Source organism: Dromaius novaehollandiae, chromosome 2 (genome assembly GCF_036370855.1).
Source record: "Dromaius novaehollandiae isolate bDroNov1 chromosome 2, bDroNov1.hap1, whole genome shotgun sequence".
NCBI lineage: Eukaryota > Metazoa > Chordata > Aves > Casuariiformes > Dromaiidae > Dromaius > Dromaius novaehollandiae.
Window position 1 is genome coordinate 32,790,974 of NC_088099.1, and position 18,668 is coordinate 32,809,641.

Sequence of the window (18,668 nt, forward strand, 5' to 3'; positions counted from 1 at the left end):
TCTCATAAGCCCAGCAGCTGAGCATTATCTGTTATATGTTGAAAAGAAACAAGTAAATACCATTGTCTTTCTAAAAATACAGAAGCGTAAATTAAGCTTTTTTATGGAGTATCTAAAATGTGGAAAATACCCTTTTCTGCTTTTATGCTAGTCAGGCATTCAAAAGATTTTAATATGAATATTTGCAATTTTAAATTCAACTACTCTGACCATTTTTCTTCTGATCTATTTTGCTAGAAATAAACATAAAAAAGCAAATGCAACAGAATAGCTTTGATATATTACTACATAGTTACTAAAGAAATGTCTAAATCTGCCAGTTTGTCTCTTGATCAGAGTTTAGCCCAATTCCACCTTTCAGAAAACCAGGAACTTCAGCCTGCTTGACCTTAGCTCCAGAAAACAAAACAAATATAATTTCTCAAGTCTTTTATCCTGTTAGATTAGCAAGAACATGTCCATTAAACAGTATTCTGAATTTAGTCATAGTTGGTTACTACTAGCAAGTGTCTCTATTGTTACTAGCAATGTTTACCATTATTGCTTCACAAATCATGAGGAGAAGTTAGTCAGCTACAGAGACTAATTAAACATTAAAAATGATGGTAATGATTTAACTTGTCAGGTGGTAAAACCTGAGGTTTAAAGGACCTGTTTGTTCTGAACAGGAGGAAAGGGATATATGCACTGAAGAAAAGTACTGTCACAGAGGGTTGATAGAGATCTTCATATGCTCTCAAACCATCCTTTGAACTCTTGCCTTTCAGGGAAGATTTATACTGTGCATGGGGAGATGTTTTCCAAAACCCTTCTTAGAAATACTTATTTCTAATTCAATATCTGTTTGTTAAACAGGCAGCCAAAGCTGCCTTTTGAAAAACACTTCCCAGCAGAATTGCCAGCCTGATGATTACACAGTGTCATTGTACAATACTGCTTAAAATCTTTACTGGCCTGTCAACAAGAAGAAATGACTCTCCTTTTTAAGCTTGCTTTGCACCTGACTTTGAAATGGCAGATTCCCATTTTATTGATTCTTACGGTATCTTGCATAGCTTTCAAGATGTGTGCAGAGCATAAGGACGTATTTCTTGCTCAGATCATGCAGCCTGTGGCCACCCTTCTGAACTGTGCTTAATTGCATTGGGACTCTACTGGGACATACACGGTAGTTGAAGTGGGGCATGTGTTATACAGCTGTTTAAAAAAAAATTTGGGAGAAAGAAATGTAACAAACAAAAAACTCAGTGGAATCTTAAAACTAAAGATAAAGCAGTTAGTGTACTATAGAATTGTTTACTGTGATTATTATTATTATTATTGTTTTTCTTTTTCATTATATACATGTATTAAACCTCTGCTTTTATAGCACTTTTCTTTTGCTTTAATTTTGGATGGGAATCACCACAATAGCTGCATTCCAGTGTGTAGGTGTTATGGGTGTCATCCACCATTCCAAGGAAAACATGGAATCATGAACTTAGTTACTAGACAACATATTTGAAAAAAAAATGCCTTCTGGATCTGTCACAAGTTGGTGGACGCTGCCAGGCTTTAAGCTTTGGGATGTGTTGGGTTGGGACTGATATCCTGGACAAGATATATCAGAGTCTGTCATGGTTCATTCCAAGACAAAATGATGACTTTCTCTGGCTGGGGAAATTGTGCAGCAAATTTACTGTATATTGCTTCTTGAGGATACATCTTGAGGAACATCTTCATTCTCCTGTTCCACAGAAAACAGACTAAGGAAAAATAAGGCAACTGTAATTATTTTCAGTGCAGTGGGGTGATTATAAGCAGAAAAATGTGTGCTTTCTGATAAAGGGTTTGATGGTCCAAGTCTTAACTCTGCTGTAGAGTATGTTTACTCCAACTTACAGACAATGATTAAGATCATGCTCCTGGTGCAAAACTAAGGATGAAATTCATTTTGGCTGTCTTGACTTGTCTGCTCTGTAGGTTACTCTTCAATAAGCTGATGAGAAAGACAGGCCCCTCTCAGATGCTACTTGTACGACCAATCTCAGGAAGTGATAAGTTCCACCAATAACCACAGTATGTGTCTAAAGACATGTGGGATGAATTCCCCTTTTTCCTGAAAACTTTGCGTTCACCACCTTCATACACTGTATTTAAAGCTTGGATGTACACCCAGATTTGAATATTGTTAGTTTTTCATCTCATTTTGGGCAGTGCTTAGAAAAGTGGTGAACAGAGATAGTTTAAAAATATATATGAAGGTTTTTTCCAACAGTTTGATGCCTTTGGTAATGGGTTCTTGATCTTAGGTCAGGTTTTAAATGCCTGAAGTCAATGGAAGGTTTTGCATTGACTTCTGAGGGAATCATTGCATTGACTTTAGCAGCACTGGGCTGGGCCCTATAGAGATAGTACTCTTACATATCTCTAGAGGAAGAAAAAATTGATTCTAAGGCATATGGTTATATTATCCACAGAGAGAATGGCTGCTTTTTTCTGAGATCTGCTTAGCTCTGTTGAATTTAATGAAATCCCTACATTAGAATAATACTTTACCTTTTCTTTTTAATATCACAAATAATACGGTATTTGAAAAGAAAGAGTAGAGAAATGAATTTGTGGATTTAAAACAATTATTTTTGGTACATTTGGTATTTTAAAAGTAAGTCAATTTACCTTCGTCTTTTTTTAAGTCAAGGAAAATTTGTCTTATAATGGCATTAATATGTATAACGTCATTTAAAAATTTAAAATCTGCTCTAATAGAACTTGAAGGGCTAATAGCCCGAATATCTTTTAAACTTGTAATTTCTTCATTAAAACGAAAGTTTGTAGTGGAAATGCTGGCAAAACAGAATGATCTATGGATCCACCATTTACTGGAGAAAGTAATAGCTTCTAGATAGCTTATTCTTAACATTGTCACATCTTCACGGGTAAAACAGCTATGAATTCTTATCTGCTTAGAATGGTTATTGGCAACACACAACAGTAGAAATGGTGATTCTTCTTTCCTCATTATTCCACTTCTGAACAGTTGGATCAATCTACCTGGCTGAAAACTAAGACTTCTTTAGCAAAAAGTCATTAAGCTTTATGATTTCTACGACAGCCAGTCATCAAGAGTAAGAATAAATAACGACTGAAGGAAGAGGAATGTGCCTGCACATTCAGTTCATTCTTTGGGAAAGGAACAAACTTGAAACAGTGGCTTTATGACTGTTGATGCTGTTAGGGTAGCAGAGTATGGACCATATGTTCCAGAACATGAACCCTATGTTCTTGCAGTTGGTAATTATGTGTAGGCGTATATGGCTGTGGGCAGGGTTGTATTCATTGTTTTGGCCATGATGGTTAATTTTAATCTGTTCGTATGCTTTATGTGGAGCCATTTTGTGTGTATTCTGCCTTCCAGCTATGATCTTGTCTTTGCTGCCCAGTCTAAACATGGGCTTTCTTCTAGCCTTTTATCCTGCAGATAGCATATAACAGCATCGTAGTTATGATTAGCATTGCACTAGTAGTAAACATTCTTAAGATCTTTAAGTTCCAAAGAGCTTAGACTATATGCATATGCGTATCTATAGCCTAGGAATAGCAGTATAGACTGAGTCACACTAAGGAAGCACCAAACAATTCAAGGCATGTTGTGTACAGTTTGAGAAATGAAAATCTGTGTTACAGTTTAGACTTTGGCATGCTGCAGCCATGGCTTTTCACTCTTTATGGTACAACTTTCTAACTACTGCAAGTGCTGGAACTGTGAGTCAAAAATGGTGGGGTAGGAAGAATCAAACTACTTTTCTGTGCAAGCAGAGTGCCTTGCATCTTGAGGAAGAACTTTACTGAGGGAGGTCAGTGAGATTTTGCCTGCTGTTTTTTTTCAGAAGTTTTCACAGATGTGCATTTTAATTCTTATTGGGAGCTGCTAAACAGCAGAACTGAAAGCCAGATTTAATGGAGCATCTTCAAGAAGTAAACTATTGCCTGGTGAGGGTTCTTGTCCCCTCAACCCTTTCTTTTTCGTTGCTGATGGAATAAGTACTTCGGGGCCTTTCCAGGCTCAGTTGGCTTTCTGTGATCTTTTGTGTTAAAGGAAATGGTAGTCTCTTTGCTCAGTTAGTCACCGCGTGGACCTCTGAACATCAGAGACTCCTACAGGGACTACAAAAGTAGGCTGAAGCAAACTGTAGGATAATGGTGAATCTGTCTGGAAGACTGAAGTGATTGGCATCTTCTGGTAACTTTACGAATTATTGCCTTAATTGTTTCTTTCTAACAGGAGGGGTGTGTGAGGGATTTCAGAAACCTGAAAGTAATTTTTAATAGGATGAATGGGATTTTGTTGGAGAACAGAACATGTAAAAGAGGAGGAGTAGTGCCCTCATCCCCACATGTGACATCAGTTCAAAGACCTAGGGAGAATATGTTGTTTATCTATAAATTACGTGGGGTGCCCCTCAATGCCTTTTCTCCTCAAGTGTACTGGGTAAGTGCTAAATCGTTTGGAAAGAACTTGTTTTAGCTATCTGGGTGTATTCATTATAGGGACCAAAACCATGTTTTGGTTAATGCTGAGATATGATGCCATATCTGCAACTTAGCAGTATCTGCTAAACAACATGCAGCAAAAAAAAGATGAAATAATAATGACTGAAATGAGAAGGAACCATTTCATGCGTACAGCTCTGTGCAGTCAAGAATTTCCTAAGTCTGGTAAAGGAGGAAATTTTTATATTCATCTATTCTGCTGTCCAGTCAATTTGGCAATATTAGTTTTCTGTATTTCCACTGGAGTCAGTGGTGATATATGGAGTCTTTTCTAAGAAAACTCTTGAACAGTATCAGTAGCAAAGCGCCTTGCAAAAAAAATTGTCACCAGGGTTTTTTCATGTTAGTTTCGGTATTTATGAAATTGATTCATAAGGAGTTCTGAAAAAGATTGAACTTGCAAAAAGATTTATGATTTTTCTTACCTGAATTGAGAGGATTATCTTAAATAACTTGTTGGGGTTATGGAGCCATTCATCCCTGAGTGTGGACAGTTGTCTGCCTAGTTAGACTCAAATGTATTGATGGCCTTTTGAGGCAGTCTACTAGAATCCCTCCAGAGTGCATCCAAAGTTAATGCATTTGATGACAAGCAAGAAGTACAGTTTTTACTGTAGAGAGGTATATACTTAGAAATATGACATGTCTGAATATTGCAAAGAAATCTGTCTTCGTTTTTTGTAGAGATCTTCCCCTCCAGCTGAAGTAATACAGCCATTAAGCATGAAAACAGTGTAGACACTTAACAGGAAATGTGACTTTTTAAAACGTGCTTAAAATAAGGAGCCCCCGTGAAATCCTTTGCCAAAGTGTCAGAGGAACATAAGACAGGAAGTCTCCTGCACAGGCAGCTGAATGGTAGGTGCCTCACTTACCCAGGATGCTCTCAAGCATGCTGGGCTAAAGGTTTTCTCTACTTGGATAGAAGCCTGATCATCTGAAGAGGGAGGGAAGCTTCCTGCTACCTGGTGGGAGAGCAGTAACAGGCTCTTTTTTCTCTGGGACGTGGTCCTCTTGGCCAAATGTCTTCTGAGACCGTCAAGTTAGGCAGGTCGAGGGCCCCATGAGAACATACAGTGGGAGGTGCTCATGGCCCTCATTATAGGTTGCCTGTAATCAACAGCTAGATCAGATAAGGTAAACTTATGCAAATCATTCCTTTAAGTGTGTTAGGATTTTTTTTTTTTTTCTAGGAGACATTAAACTTGCCAAAGTCATCTTTCATTCTTCTTTTAAAAGTACGTAGGATGAGTTAAATATGCTTCAAAGCAGCCTGTGCTGCGAGTGTTTCTAACATAGAAATACTTTGCTTCAAAAGCTGTGGATCTTGACAGAAGTCCAGACTTTTAGTCTTCTTCAGACTTGCCTCTGTACCTGCTTTGTGGTTAAAACAAGCTGTTCTGTAAGATGCTCCTTTCCATGCCCACAGAGAAGCACTCTGATCATGTAAACTTTGTGCTATAGACCACTGTAGTATTGGGACAGGTGAGTAATAAAGAATGAGAGACGTAATATGTCCTCAGTTGCACTCTGGCTAGCTTCTGTGGGTGTTTTGCCTGAGAAAGGTAAGAAGGATTAGGCTCGTACTGTAATAAATCCCATTCAATCCTATTGAAACCCTGGGTAGCATCCAGTGATACAGTAACTACTGGTGCTCTCATTCGATTCCTGTAATGTATGCAAAACCTCTCTTAAGTTCTCGTTAGTGGATGACATAGACCTAAAGCCAGATTGGTAGGTGTGAAGTAATCTGGTACTGATGCATGCTTTAATAGCTGATTATTAGGAAGGGTTGTACAAAATCAAACCCATGAATTTTTATATATTTTACTGAGTAATAAAATGACCTTATAGAATTCCTCTTCCTTTATAGGTGTACATGTGCAGATACTCAGCTGATTAAACCAGACATTTTAAATCTCAGCTCTGATAAGCTGATTCATAAAAACGAGATCTCATGCCTTTTCTCAAAATGAATGTTTAATCTAATGAATTTCTGTACTTCAGGAGTGTCTCTTTTTAAGCTTACTTGTTCTGTTTCTGGGACAGGCTCATTTTATAGGTCTTTTACAAGATACCAGGTAAATGTGCTCAAAATTAAGGAAAGAGGCAGTTTTACTATTCACTTAAGCTTTGTTTGCTTTGGATTGACAGATTTACAGCCATTCTTTGAAGACCCCTCTGCCTCCTCAGGCAAGTGGTATTTTTGCTGTAGAGCTGAAAATTGATATCTTCAACCATTGCATTGATCATATGCTTTGAGGCCAAGTTTTTAATTTAGCGTTGAGAAAGATGAACAAGTTCTGTTCTTGTTTTCCCTTCATCTGTGAAATTCTAACCATATTGATTGATGGCTAATGAAGTGTACAAAAAGTGCTAGAGGCTGAGATGCTTTACTTACGACTCAGCATGATTTTCTTTGTGTTTCAACAGAAATCAATAATAATTACCAAATTCCATTAGATTTGGCTTTTTGTTTTCCATTTTATACTGCGTATTATGCTCATGTACAAAATGAAAGTGTGATTCTGTTCTTGCATATCTTAGTGGGAAAAATTCCCATTTATTTCAAAGTTACCGAAATTCTATTCCCAATTGTAATACTGATGCCCGTGAATAATTCTCTTCAGCTACAAAGGACTGAACAAAACTCACAAAAAACTGAAAGGTTAGTTACATTAATATTTTTGAAAGCCTCAAAATTCATCAATTGTTCAGAGTCATGTTGGAACTTTTTCAGAATAGTATTAAAGCTCATTTGTTTTTCACAAGTCAGGATGTCCATTGATAAGCTATTGGTAAATGTGTCATTTGGAATGGATTAGTTGAAGTAAGTGTTTCATGAAATGGCTTGATGTCTTCATTCTTCTACATTTGCCAGTGACCCTTCCTGTCTTGGGATGGAGCAGAAACTAGTTTCTTTAAACAAACAAACAAACAAAAAAACCCCAAACCCTCCTTCCATCCAGGCCAGGACAGTCTCTGAATGTGCATATTGCAATGCAAATGCTATCTCATAATAAAAATTATCAAGTGTCAAAGTAAAAGAACTACAAATAGTGATCATAAAATACCACTTGCATGGAAAAGAAACCCATAAAGCATTCCTGATCAGCCTGCAGTTTAGGTGATACTGGATACAGTCAACTGGATAGATTGTTTGTATTGATACTCCCAAAGCGTTTCAAGTGTTTGTTTGGGAACCATGGCTAGTTAAGATAAATAAGTAAGTGTCTCCATTACAGCACGTTGAAAATGATTAAAATAATGGGAATTCATTTCAGTTTTATAACAGAACCATAGTTTTTATGTGTTAATTGAAGTAGAACTGAAATAATTTCAGGAAGTGCTTATTACCAAATGGATCTTTAATACAGATTTCTTTACTTTTTTCAGTGAAAGAACTGAAAATGAAGCTCGAATAAGGTAAGGTTTCTTTAATCCACTTTAGTAAAATATTAAGGTTAATTGCAGATAATTTTAACAAATATGCTCAGCATTTCAGAGCAGATTCTGGATAGTATGTATGGATCAGTATATTAAGACACAAATCAAAAAGAAAAGGAGCCACTATTGCAGGAATGAGTGTAATAATATTTGACTATTTTTTATTGCTGCTAAGTTATTTTTTCCTTTATGCTTTGTGCTTGTGCTATGCCTATCAAAATAAGATAACTACATAGATTTGGAAACTTCTGTTTTCTTCTGAAGAATTTAGAGAGAATTATTTTTTCAACAGACATTATAGTTTTCATTACTCAGGCAATTAAAATGGTTACTTAAAAGAAGTTTCTTGCAGTTTGAAAATGAAATATTAGAGCATATGCTGATAGAATAAGTGACTTGTATCCAGAAAGTTTTGGGGTTTTGAGATGTGGCAATGAGTGATTATGAATTACAGAGTTAAATCTCTGTTTCTAGAGAAGGATTCTCTCCTTAAAGTGAATGTCTTTTCTTTTTCTATGTAACATGAGTCAGGTTACATTCTGGAAATAGGTTTTGTATGCATCTGCTAGGTAAGCAAAAAGGCAAAAAAGGTCTTTCTATATGTTACCAGCTAGAAGAAGGATATGAAGTTTTTTTATTTTTTTATTTCTGTGGTCACTAGTGGGGATGCAGAGATTCATGTGCTGTATTAGAGGATATAGAAAACTGTATACTTACAACATTAAACAGTAATGTCAAGTCACGTATAACGAGGTGTATGATAGCAAGTTGTTCTGACAGGCAGCTGCAGTTTGAACCTGTTCAGAGCATAACAGAAATATCCATTTACTTTTCAGTCATTATTTTTCAGGTAATAGTTTTAATAGCCATTCATGGTGTATTGGGAAGGAAGGTGTTGTTAGTTACTGTTTTCTTTTCCTCCTGTATTTGCCTTTTTTTTTTTTTTATCAGCAATTAAAATAAAAGCTTTCAGAGTTGTTAGCTGGATTCATTGTATCTATGTCAAGTCAAACTTCTTCCAAATAGAAGTGTCATTAAAAGGAAGCATTTTTAAACCTGCTGACATCTTAAAACAGTAAAAGTTGATATACCTACATAGAGTGTGATCCTGACTTGCAGAAGGATGTCCTTGGAAGAGGGAAACTAAGAAAAAATCAGTTAAGCTATGCAAAATGTAAACTGTTTGAAACCACAAGTGACTAGAAATGTGAAATATTAATGCAAAAAACAGAAGTGTTGTGAAAAAGTAATGAGGTGTTATATGACATTATTTGTTATGGAAAATTTTAAAGTGGTGTTGTAAATAGATGCTATCTTTGGATTTTCTTATTCTGTATTAGTAAATGGAGAGCATGTGTGTGTGCATGTGCAAGTATTTGCAGGTACAAAGGCGTGTGCGTATATAATATATCTTAGAGACAGCAAGATGCTGCTGCTCTGCACCAAATCCATGCAAAGGGTTGAAAGCCCTTCTAGAATATAGAGTCAGTTAAAGAACTTTATAATGTGTTGAGAATCACACGGGTAGTACAGGGATATAGTAAATGCCAGAAATTCTAGTTCTGAGCAGTCTTTGTGCACTGATCTCATGAGCTTCCATGATCCAGTGAGGACACAAGCCCCCCTCCTGTCTCCTGATGGGGATTCAGCCATACAAGAACTGGGCAAATGTTGCAAAAACGAATTAAGCTTGCTCTGCTTGTAGTTGATCCACCTAGCACGAGAGAGCCTTATGTGGTGCCTCTGAATGCTACAGTAATATTAATGTCGAAGTAACATGACTGAGTAAGATAGCACAACAGCAGTAGTGGAAACTCACACATTCTGCTTCCCAGAGTCACAACTGGAAGTAGTTTAGGGTACATATTGCTAACTTCTGGATTTCTGCCTTGGCAGTGCTTGCAAAAGTACTGGTTCATTCTGGTAACAGGATTTTTATGCAATTTTAAAACAAGTAGTAGAAAACCACCTGCCAGAAGCCATCCATTTCTTTGTGTGTTAACTGAAGTATTTGAGCTTGAATTTATCAGTTAAGTTAAAAATGAAAGTCTCTAGATTGCAGTGGTATTTCTCTGAAATTTCCAGGTCTTACGAATGGATTGCTGCTAAGAAAGCTAGAAAAACTTGTTAAAGAACATCTTTAGTGCCTCCTCCTTATATTTGAATTGACTTTTCATTTCAAGTGTACATAGCCAAAATCTATCTACAATACTACCAGCAGCTGCTGCATGTTGGATTCAGGAATCTCTGTTTTGATTTGCCAAGCAGGCAAACTATTTATCTCAAGTAAGAGAATTTTGAGGTGTGATGTGGTTAGTATCTAAAAATATCTCTGTAGGGAGATAGGATAGGGCTCCAACAGACAAAAACACAGTGAGATAAGCAAGACAAGTTCACATTGGAAATACAGTACCAGAGGGGTAATTAACCATTGGAAACACTTAGAAAGAAATGTGGTAGATCACTTAGAGTAATTAAATCAAGATTAGATCTCTTTCTGAAATATCTCCTAGTAGAGTTACAAGTTCTTGTGCTTTGTAAAGAAATTATTGTGTGAGGTATTGTATATTATGGCCTGTGCCAGGCAGGAAGTCAGACCAGATTATCATAATAGTTCCTTCAGGCCTTTGAAATCCATATATCCCCAGACAAAGGCTCTTATGTGGTACAGGCAGGCACAGAATTTCCAAAATCACAACTGGAGCAGATCACTCTTGTTCTAGTGGTGACTTACCAAGATCCATTGAAAGGCTGAAAAGTCTTTGAGCAGGTCCTGAAGAAACTCATTGGTAGGTATAATGCCGCTGATTTTGCAGGCTTGGCATGCTGCACTGATACATAATACTAATGAGCTGATTTCTGTTAAAATTTGATCAGTCCACAAACGCATTTTGCTGCATAAATGTTCTAATACTTGTCCTACCTTACTTAGTAGCTTGCATTTTCTATTAAGGTCACTGAAAAGTAATAATTTATGTATGATATTTATTGACTCTCCTGCGTGATATAATTAAAATTCTGAATGAATTTGGATTTTTTCCGGTTATTCTGTGAGCATAATGCCATCTTTAACGTAGGAGTTTATGTAGTCAAATGTTATATCTGAAATCTTAGTATCTATATGAGTAGAAAAGGTAGGGTAAAGTTTTAGCAGATTGTGTAGAATTCCTAATGTATAATAATTGCTTTCCCCAAAACTGAAAAAGAACAACTTGTATGTTTGCTCTGAGACCTCCATGGGATACTGATAGAGTATGGAGGACACTAGTCTTTTAGCTCTTATTACTAAAGGGAAGTGCATCCTCGTTTTACTGGATAAAAGATAGTGGATCCTTTAATAGAAAATACAGAAAAATGGTTGGTCGAAAAAGTAGTTTTATGTACCATTAAGAAGAAACACAAAACACAAGAATAACAAGAATAGCCCTGACTCCTTTCTATTATTTTGGTAAGCTCATTATTAATTTTAATATCTGAAAGTAATCACGAGTTACCGTGCAAAATCTTGCAAATAGAAAAATCTATCAAACTGAGATGAGAATTATGGCATCCTACTGTACCTATATAACATAGCATCTATCGCAGGAATTCAGAATGTAACTCCACAGTAATAATGGCAGGAGCAACGGCTAAGAGTCTGTCTTGGCCATATGCATGCATAAAAAATTATTCAGGAGAATTTTCACCCCTAATTCTGGCTGTTTTAAAAAACCTGTGAAAATGTATCATCCCTGACTTACTGATAGAGTCTAGGCACTGTATACCTAACTTGCCGTTCCTGTACTCTGTGCTACTCTACCTTCCTGGAATAACTGCCCCAGAGCCACATCTAAAACATACGTATGGATTATTATATACATACAGATCACACAAATGTGGTGAATATGTATTTTCTGATACTTTAGATGTCACTGTTTGGTAAAGGTTGACTTTGACACTTGCAGTTTAAACTAGAATTAGGAAAATTATTAGACTAAGACAATAGGAGAACAGAAACAGGGAAGAGGAATACCATTGTAAGGTCACCGAGATAAAATGAGTCTGTGTCTCTGTGCAGAGGCCACAGCTGCTTTCATGGACAGTTGAGCAAAAGCAAAAGGTTAGGCAGGGCAAGAGACTGGAAAAGGATAAGAACAGTGAATTAACGTTGCTAGTAGATACGGGTATGGTGAAGTAGAAAGCAGAGAAGAATTTTGTTAGTCAGGAATCAAACAAATTTGGTTAGTTGCAATAACACTTGTTTGTAACATTTTTTACTGTGAAGTTTCTTACCTGCAATCTCTCTTGAAAATGTATGTTACATACCTAGGATTTTTATAAATTCTTGATAGTCACAGTACTAGCTGTGGAGAATATTTCAAAATAAACTTTAGGATGTCTTTATTTCACATATTTCTGCTACCACAGTGTCACTCTTAATGGATACTTCAGTTCTGAAAGGAATGCTTTTTCTCTTCGAGCCGTGGAAGAAAATTGCTATCTCCATTAGCAAATGTGTTTGAGGCAACAAATTGCCGTTGCTTTCTTCTATGGGAAAGCTCATGTCTAAGTGGTTTAATTCAAAGGAAAATAGCCTTCCATACCACAGAAGAAACTCCCCTACTGGGTAGTGGTACACGAGGCAGCAAAAGTAGTTTTGGGCTTCATTGGGAGCTGCAGGGGCAGCTCTTTCAATGCAAACCATGCTGTAACAGCACTGCAAAGGGCAACAAGGAGAAGGTGCCCTGTGGTCTGCAAAGGGCAGCAAGAAGAAGGTGCCCTGTGGTCTGGGCAGTTCTTTTGACTCATTCCAAATATGCTGCTAGTCCAATATCTATACCGAAGAGCGGTGCTAGCATCAAAAGCTCTATTTGACTGTATTTACAAGCTATTGAGTCTTGTTTGCTGTATTTTATTTACTTAATAACCTATCTACAAGAATCTACAATTTTGTGTGGGTAGCTTACTGTTCTTGTACAAGAAATAAATATACTTTTTTTCAGTTCACATGCTAGATTAGAGCACAGTTCAGGGTGAAGAAATACTCTGATGCTTATACTGTACTTGAAACGTCTGCTCAAATAAGAGTTAAGCATACTGTGCTCACTGTTATATAATCCTGCAAAAAGTGTTGATTCAGGGAAATTGTAATGCAATGGGAGAACCAGATCATCTGGAATGTTCTCCCTTGCTTAATGGAAATACAGCTCTTTGACTGGTACACTTAAAAAATAGCAGATTGTGTATATATACTCATGGACTGAGTCCAACTTGAACATCACGATGATGTTAAAGTCCCAGGGCACCTGGGTCCTGATGTTTGTCACAGTTCAGGCCCCAGGAGGACGGATGTGGCTTCGGGAGCAGCGGACTGGTACGTGCTGCTGCTACCAGGAGGGATTTGCATCCGGACGGTGTTTTATTTTGAGTAATATTTAGATACTGCTTGTGAAAAATTGCTGGGTTAGCCAGACAGATAATTTCCTGCCAGCAGGAGGGACAGCCATTTGTTTGAATACATCTGCTTCAGCTTGCTGTGTGAGCCGTCCCGCTCAACGGAGCCGGCTCCTAAAATCTGGCTTTCGTGAAGAGAGAGAGGTAGGAGGAGGTGCGCTGTGCCCTAGGTTCTGGTCATCTTGTGGCATCATCGAAATGGTTGTATCTTGTGGACATGGTGGAAGGCTAGTTACTCTCCTGGTTCCTCTGCCTCTGTCGTTTTGCACAGTAGCCCCTCTGTCCCCCCCAAGGGATCCTGCTTACTGCAGAGTTCTGGAGATTACGGCACCCAGCTACTAGCACTAGCTAAAGCCTTCCCACAAAAAATATGGGATTGTAAAAGCGTGTGAGAATGCGGCACATGCTATGAAATGCCTGTTCTGATATACACTTAATTACAGACGTATGGTTAAGAGGGTAAATTAGAGGTTGGGAAAGTCAGTGTTCACCAAGTATCATTAGTCCCATTCTCTGTAAGCAACACGTGCCCTTTCTCTGCCTTTTTTAAGGCTCTGAGACTCCGGAGAAAGCCTGTCTAGAAGCTGCTGCAGATCTAAATGGTGTTGGCTAGATTTGCGTTCAGGTCATTTTCATTCAGCAGCATCCCCAGAGCAAGCTTTGGTTCTCTTGTTTCAGTCTCCTTGTCTGTGGCTTGAATCCAGTGCTCTTTCTTTAACTGCATCCTATATACACTTGTCCTTTGAGTCGCACAGCCCTCCCCCTCTCCAAGTTTAGGATCTCAGTTGTTTGCGCTGTTGTGTGGGAGACTCAGTGTGAATTATTTAATTTTGTGAATTGAGGTAAACAGACAGTAAAAACGTACGCTGCAGCACAGAATGTTCTCTAATCACTTATTTGACAAGTGCAGTTTAATTATTTAGCATATCTTGTGAAAGTAATGAAGTCCTAGTAACATGAGACTTGACACTCTGCTATTAAATTTTCCCTGAGAGGTGGAAACAGACTGCTGTATTTTTGTGTGCAAATTGAGAGTGTGCAAACTAATGAGATTCGGCTAAGAATACGTAAAAGGGGCTGGAACCTTTTAGTGCTTCTTAATAGTTTCGCTAGTAGGTAGTAAAACCGAAAGCATCCCACAATTAGACAAGATTCTGCCTGTGTTGGCAAACCAGAAGATACCGTCTGATGCTTTGCCAAAATCAAAACAAAGTTTTCTTGGCTCAGCTGTATTTTTATTGAATGTTTAACTTAGTAAGAGGAAAAGCCGTAAGTCACAGCCTTGCTGAAGAGGTATCATTCAAAATAATTTTCTGTAGCATGATAGATTTCATGTTTCTACAAAATAAATATTTAATCAGCACTAATATTTTTAGTTCCCTTAGGCAGCAAGAGATTTTGAAGTTCTAACTTTTTTTCGAGTAAGTACTAAATAAGTATTATGCAATCTAGTAGGAAGTTCAAAGTAAAATGCCTGTATATGCCAGAGTTTTTAAAAGGAACTTTAGGTACACAGATAGCCAGGACTGATGGCTGATTTTGATTCCTGACAGAGAAACAGTGTATTTCGGAGTTAAAAAGGAACCTCCCCCAAAAGGAAAAGAACCCAAAAGATCAACATAAAGCGAACTGCAAGCCAGGATGCCTTTTTGATTGATTTGGATTGTACAATACACCAGATTGTTGAAAAATATATATATATATTGTTGGGGAAAAAAAGTATACATAGCCTCAAATGCTTTTCTTTTCAATTGCAAAGCTGCCTCATCATGTTAATTCAGTGTGCGAAGTGGAAGTTCTAGTGACCTATTATAGTCACACTTAGGGATTAGTTTCTAATTCCTCAATCTTATGTGATATACCGGGTTCTGTATTTAGACGCTTCACTTGCATATTACGTAAGGGTACTGTGCAGAGGGAGAATTTCTAATCCAAGCTGTTCTGCAAAGAGCAGTAGCAGAATTCGGCCCCCTGAGAGCACGAGCCCTCAGAGGGCTGCTGGGTACTGATGAATTTGGGGTGCGGTTGGGTGGGTCACAGGCCACTTTCCACAAAAGCTTCAATTTCCACAGTCTTCATCAGACAGAACAGTAGACAAGGACTTAAATCTGTTTTTACTCCTCCTGTGTTTTTACTTGGGATGGGTGTTGTACTTGGGATGATTTTGTTTGCAGTCTACTGTATTTTTTCCTCCAAATGTGTATCTGAACTACAGTCTGAGGGTCCTTATGCTGTGTTCCCTTTCTGCTTATCTGCAGAATGATAAATTGTAGTATAATCAAGAATCAGTAAGAGCTCTTCCCATATAACATGATGGGTGGGTCTGTATTTGTAATGAATCAGTCTTGAGACAGTCATCGTGTCTGCATTTAGGAAAACTTTCAAGATGCATCTGTTCACTAATGCTCTTTCGATCTGTTGGAAACTCATTCCCTTCCTTCTAGCCATTAACATCTTTCACTCCCTTTCAGCAAATTAATTTAAAAATCAATCACCCCTTTTTTAATTTAATAATCACAGAAAAAAAACAAAGTAAGGGTAAAATAATAAAATTACAGGGGAGAAAATTGAACGTTATAAACTTACACTTTAAGTGCCAGTGTGCATCGTAGAAAGGCAGCATGCTTTTATGAAAGTCACCCAGAAACCAAAGAAAATGTTTGCCACATTTGACTGTCACTGCAGAAAGAAGTACTGAATTTTTGCTGAGTATTAGAGAATCAAGTTAAAGCATTGTCTTAGTTCTTTACTTATGTATGTACTACTGAGAGAGAGTCCTACTGAGCAGTTTTGACAAGTTTTGATATCCCTGACTTCCTTTCCTAAGGAAGGAAGGGATATCCTTCCATGCTAACCATATGTACCACTAGTCTTACACCCTAAGTGGGGCTGATTCAGAGACCCTTATCTCTGACAATTGCTGAGTGGATTTGTAAACTGTAAGGACATACAGGATAGTTTTAGATCCTCTTAACTTCTTCTGTTTTCCTTAGAATGTCAGTATAGTTTGTTTAAGCTAATTCTTAAATTAAGTGGAAACTGAACAAACAGAAGCTATCTGAGGCTTCAGAATGATTGTACACTCATATTTATGTAATCAGATAGAGCTGCACAGCTGACCAGAGAACGGTCCTTAGTGGCTATTCAGAATTCCAGCTTTTCTTTCAGTTCAGCAACTTTTTAAACTTCCCCCTAGTCTTATGCATCATTTTATATGCTTTAACTGAAATCCTGAGAAGAGAGAGGAAGATGAACCATGGACATGAAGAAATGTGCAAGGACAGATTAAGAGCGAGGTTTCACGCAGGAGAATGAAGGAAGCAGTTCTTGTAGTAACAGTGGTCGGTATGCATCAGTTAGTGCTGCTTGGGATGGTAAATTGGCATACAGGAAATACTGTATTAACTGGAAAAGAATGCATGTCAGGAAAGATGATATTTATTGGATTGGATGTGTCTTCCTCAAGGACAGCAAGTGGCATAATTTTCCAAAGAAAGTATCCTTATTCTTTTGTAATTGAAAGCTTTATGGAATAAATACTAGAAAATATAAAAACAAAATCTGCACTGCTGGAGGTATGCCCTTCCTGAGTAAAAAAAGCCTTTTATACCTGTATTTTCTGACTTGCTTGAGACAACTCCATGAGTCTGATTCAGACTTGGGATAAAATCATAAGGAATTTTTTCTCCTCTTTTTTCCTTTTTCTCCTCTTTTTTCCCTTTTCCTCCCCCAAGTGTTGTTATACTGCAGTTTGGCTCTGTCCATAAAGGCTGGAGCAAGCTGTGTTGTAACTTGCTTTAGCTGCCACTGAATTTAACAGCTTTTGGCTTTGTAGCTTATGCCTTAGGAGAGCTCTTGCTCATCTGTTCCCTGAGCCAAAGGAAAACTCCTCCAGTTGCTTTCCCAGTGTTTTCTCTGGCTAGAACACATAGTTACCAATTACTAGGTGAAGATATATTAGCTTTAATCATCTTGTATTTTTTTATTTTCTGTTTATCCAGTTGACATGTTTTGAGACATCCACTTTGACTAGAATGGTGAAAGAGCCCTTCCGAAATAGGGTTTTTTTTTACTCTGCATCCCATAAGATTAAATTCTTCCACTGATGGGGAAAATGGTTTTTCTTGTTGTAAATGTGTGGAACTACTTGAATGCTGAGGTACTCAGTCACATTTCCATATTAAATGTATTTCCTCAAATATTATTTCTTAACAAAAAGATTTGTGTTTGCAATCTTGTTCAGAAACTATTTTATACAGGTTTCTTAGCCCTTCACTATTAGCTGTTAAGAAATTGGATCCTACTGGCATTTAATCTGTTGCCATAAGTCTACTGGCAGCTTCTTAAATAGACTGTCAATAAACATTTGGATTATATTTTGCAAGTACAAATCACTTGGAGAAATTTGCATATTTGTTGAATTTCAACTTTCACTTCAGGTTAGATGAGACATAAACAATTATGTAGCACCTCTGGCAACGAATTAGTCTAAAAAGCAAGTCAAAGCAACACTGGCAAATCAGAGGAGGATATCCGAGATTTCAGAAGGAAGAGTGAAGGCTTACACTTCACTTCATCTCCATGGATTTTATATCAAGTATGGAATTAATGATGTAGGCTTTTCCTGTAATATATCCTTTTTTTTTCTTTAATATATCTTTTAGAAAATATTTATGATAGCACTGGTCAGGGTCAGGGACTGTGCGTTGTTCTACATTGTTAAGGGAAAGAATCACTCTAACTGAAAGCCGAGTAAGAGATTCTTATTTTTTGTCGTGGTCTGTGGATCTGAATCCATGTGGTGCTTTGCAACAGAGGTCACACATAAATGTGATCTGCTAGAAAGGTGTTAATAGATTTTCTCTGACTAGCTCAGGTAAGGCTAATGCAGTTAGGTGAGGTGTAAGACTTGCCATACCTCAAACCTGACTGGTAATACACTGTCGAGTCTCAGGGACATTTCCTGGCCAGAAGTGTCTAGCAGTTTCAGATTTCCTGGTGGTTTTATGATGATTTGAAGAACAAAACCTTCAAACTAATTTTCACTTATGTTCTAAAGCAGTTTTAGACAGAGGTCTGCCAAGGTCAGTAGGCCAGAATGCAGCAACATACTTAGGCAGCCTAGCAGGGGAAATATATACTGAGTTGTATATTTGGTCTGCTTCTTTTTAGAGAAATCACTATGGAAATTATGAGAGAAAATTAATTATAAATTGTATAGTGTTTATAGTGGATCAGTATTCTAAAATCTTAAC

General features: G+C 37.4%; 1 protein-coding gene across 18 annotated transcripts in view; it reads left to right on the top strand.

The window, feature by feature from the left end:
• The window catches only part of THRB (thyroid hormone receptor beta), a 175,902-nt gene that overhangs the window by 36,659 nt on the left and 120,575 nt on the right, over positions 1-18,668 (top strand). For 16 of the 18 annotated variants that reach the window (XM_064506180.1, XM_064506190.1, XM_064506182.1 and 13 more), the window contains one exon: positions 7,930-7,959. The exons of the other annotated variants lie outside the window; for them this stretch is intronic. The gene's annotated coding sequence lies outside the window, so the exon portion shown is untranslated. The remainder of the gene's footprint in view (positions 1-7,929; positions 7,960-18,668) is intronic. 18 annotated transcript variants of the gene reach the window in all.